Here is a 4590-nt window from a genome sequence, read left to right as displayed (position 1 = left end):
TGATACTGACCAGGTCCAAACTTAACATTTTCCCTCCAATATGTCGTTATGCATTCATGAGTATATTTCGGTCAGCCAGTTACAAGTGATTAACTCTGCCTAAATCTAAACGCAAATTCCATGAATAAAGCTCCTTTCCTAGAACTTCCCGCCTAAAGAACTCTGTTCTGCTCGCCTGCTTTCCAATTGACTACAACATGATCGTCTTCAAGTCTAACATAAACATGTTCTTGTTGAGCTGCCCCCTTAAATAATCAAATTCTACCTAATTTCCACAACTAACGATCACTTCGTTGCTGTCTCGGAGACCACCGTACACTCATAAAACCTCATCCTCGAGTGGCCTTCAGGTCTTTATAAGTGGTGACTCATTGTAAAAAAAAAAAACTTTGCCAATCTAACAAAAACTGGCTTTAGAAGCAGAGAATTCTGGTTACAATATCATAAACAGGAGGTTAAATCTTCCTGTAATAGAAGTTTTCGCCCCAGCACAAAGTTATTGTCTCAAGGAGAGAGGGCAGAAGTTTCATGGTCATATCAAATTCTTAAGCAGTCACTGGTCGGTTGTATAGCCCCGTCAGGGAAGATGATGATGCTAGGGTTTTGCGATTCTTGCGTGGAGGTGACGACGTTTTCCTACGTACAGCGCCTGGTATTCCCAAATGGTCACCGATTTGATACTGACCAGGTTCAACGTTGCTTAACTTTGGGATCTAACAAGAACCGGATTGAGAAGCGGTGAATGCGAGGAGGCCTAATTCTGGGTACAATATAATAAACAGGAATGTAAATTTGCCTTTGACAGAGTTTCACAGCGCCAAGTCGTCGTCTCCGCATGCACTTGCCAAAGATGTACCACCATCACTTTCGGCTTAATAGAAGAAAAGCAGGATCCTTAGTCCATGTTTCTGCTCCGTGGAACAACCTGCCAGAGTAGGTTGTGATGACGAAGACCATATCTAAGTTTGAAGATGGCTTCAATAAACCTTGTACATAGCTTACACCTATTTTTTTTTTTTTTTTTTTTTACATATCTTGTTGGACCATGTGTTTTTTTTTTTTTTTACATATCTTGTTGGACCATTTTTTTTTTATATATATCTTGTTGGAGCATGTTTTTTTTTTTTTACATATCTTGTTGGACCATGTTTTTTTTTTTTTTTTACATATCTTGTTGGACCATGTCTTTTTTTTTTTTTTTTTTTTTTTTTTTTTTTGACAAATGATCTCGATTTAGTTTGCTTTGATGAATCCAGAGTATCTTACTATCGATACTTGCCCAACTATTTATTCCTTCTATTAGTTGTACACCATAGAATTTTGTTTCAATGAGCTTTCTTGTTCTCGGATATTATTCTCTGATGTTCGGTTTCAGCTTTGTCGATTTAATGGTGGTTGCTTCTCGTGTTGCACGCTCGCTTAACTAGCGTGTATAAAACCTCTATACGTACACCCATGATGTCGTAGTCAGATCCACGTTTTGGTCGTGTGTGAACTAAAAACTGTGTGAACGTCAATGCTCAGTTTTTAATAAGATTTATATAAAACAGAGACGAACAGTCGCAGAGGTAGGTTATGTATGTATGCATGTATGTATGTATGTATGTATGTATGTATGTATGTATGTGTGAGAGAGAGAAAGAGAGACAGACAGACAGACAGACAGACAGACAGAAAGAATGTCAGATAGACTGATAGTCACACTGTGCGTGTTCCCCCCCCCCACTCCCACCTTTCTGATTGGCGAACGCAACTAAAAGCACGGTCTTTCCTCCTTTAAATCTCTCGCCAGCTAAGAGCGACAAAAGTTTCGCCTGGAAAACACGTGGTTTCATGATTTCTGTTCTTAGAATCTTCAAACTTGTATCTTTGACCTTTGACCTTTTACATCTAATGTTATGCAACACCATATTTTTAGGTATAGTGTTTTCGCCATATGCCCTCTCCAACCTTTCGATAGGGCAGTTCTATCACTTCCGTTGTTTAAAGTTTTTCCTTCTTCATTTCAAGTAGTGCACACTTTTCCTTTCCGAATTCCGTTCGTACCTCCTTCCTCCGCTTGTAGGTGTTTCTTCTTCCTTTTTGTTATTAGCAAAAACTTCAGGATTATTGATATACGTGAGCATCTGTTTTTTCATGAAGGGGCATCTTTTAATATTAAATTTAATATTGAATTAAATATTAAGTTTAATATTGAATTTAATGTTAGATTTAATATTGAATTTAATATTGAATTTAATGTTAGATTTAATATTGAATTTAATGTTAGATTTAATGTTAGATTTAATATTGAATTTAATATTGAATTTAATGTTAGATTTAATATTGAATTTAATGTTAGATTTAATATCGAATTTAATATTGAATTTAATGTTAGATTTAATATTGAATTTAATGTTGAATTTAATGTTAGATTTAATATTGAATTTAATATTGAATTTAATGTTAGATTTAATATTGAATTTAATGTTAGATTTAATATTGAATTTAATATTGAATTTAATGTTAGATTTAATATTGAATTTAATGTTAGATTTAATATTAAATTTAATATTGAATTAAATATTAAGTTTAATATTGAATTTAATGTTAGATTTAATATTGAATTTAATATTGAATTTAATGTTAGATTTAATATTGAATTTAATGTTAGATTTAATATTGAATTTAATATTGAATTTAATGTTAGATTTAATATTGAATTTAATGTTAGATTTAATATTAAATTTAATATTGAATTAAATATTGAATTTAATATTGAATTTAATGTTAGATTTAATATTGAATTTAATATTGAATTTAATGTTAGATTTAATATTGAATTTAATGTTAGATTTAATATCGAATTTAATATTGAATTTAATGTTAATGTCGCTTGATGAAATCTGTTTAGATTAAAACAGTAAATTTTTTGCTGCGACTAATGGTAATTTTGTTTACACCTAAATTGAATAAACTAATATTCTGCTCTTTTTGTTGGGCACAATCAACAACCTTGTTTAATTCAAATGTTTTTACTTTTGTATATCTTTACCTAAAATGTGTGTGTGTGTGTGTGTGTGTGTGTGTGTGTGTGTGTGTGTGTGAATGGAGTTGTGCTTGAAGGCTGTATCAATGCAGTTTGTAAGAAACACCCTTGACACCAGTTAACATATATATATATATATATATATATATATATATATATATATATATATATATATATATATGAGAGAGAGTGTGTGTGTGTGTGTGTGTGCGTGTGTGTGTGTGTGTGAGTCCAATTTAGTCTATAGAGCTTAGAATAAACAAAGATGCCCCAAAAGTGAAAAATAAGACTTGTATAGGATTTGAGCCTGTGCCTCCGATAAAAAGGAACATCCAATGCAGGTGTCAGAAATGGAGAAAGCTGAATTTGTACGATGAATGCGTTCACTAAAGCTTTGCGGTGAATTCGTGTTTACGTTTTGACTTGTGAATTGTGGAGTTCTTTGTGTATTACCAGTCACTTGAACTATATATATATATATATATATATATATATATATATATATATATATATATATATATATATATGTGTGTGTGTGTGTATTTATATATAAGTATATGAATATGCATATGTATATATGTATTACACATCCATATACATACTCGTATATAAGTACTATATATCATTATATATATATATATCAATATATATATATATTGATATATATATATATATATATATATATATATATATATGTTTATGTATGTATATGTGCATATATATACATGCATATATACATATATATGAATATGTTATCTGTTAATTATACAAACATTTTTATTAACATCATCACATTTTTTTGGTCTCTTTCAATTCCACTGAAACATGTGTGCACATATGTAGCCAATAATTTTTGTATAATAAAGAGACTATATACCAGCTCTATCCTGCATTGAACACGCTTTAATAATTACGTGGGTTTCATTGGATTTACATCTAGGAAACCAATCTATATAACCATTACACGCACACACACACACACACACACACACACACACACACACACACACATATATATATATATATATATATATATATATATATATATATATATATATATGCACACGCACACTTTCCCCAGATATAATCGCATACCGTTATGCTGTATCACATCTTTTCAGTATGGTTAGACCAACAAGCACTATGGATCGTAACCGAATCTCAGTTGTCGTTTTTGATGTGTCGTTCAGTCTGACATATAGGGGGGGGGAGAGGGAGAGAGAGAGAGAGAGAGAGAGATGTGTGTGTATGTGTGTGTATGAGCGTATGCATGTGTGTATGTTTACCAATGTTATGGAAATATTGACTGCTCAAATATGTATGCAAGAAGACACGCACATACACATCTCAATTGAAACTGCATTGAATTTTATTTTCCATCGATGCCTTCGGTTTCATGGACAGAGATTAGTTACACTATGAAAATTTCGACTGTAGAATCGGCCTGGGTTTCTAGTGTTTATTATGAAACCGGAGGTATCGATGAAAGATCAAACTAATGCATAGTGCCAATTGAAATGTAAGAAAAATGCACGTGCGTGTGTGTGTGTGTGCGTGTGTGT

Source organism: Euprymna scolopes, chromosome 2 (assembly GCF_053919585.1).
Source record: "Euprymna scolopes isolate OS-2025 chromosome 2, ASM5391958v1, whole genome shotgun sequence".
NCBI classification, from domain to species: domain Eukaryota; kingdom Metazoa; phylum Mollusca; class Cephalopoda; order Sepiida; family Sepiolidae; genus Euprymna; species Euprymna scolopes.
The sequence above is the reverse complement of the archived record's forward strand: the minus strand, read 5'-3'. Positions refer to the sequence as shown.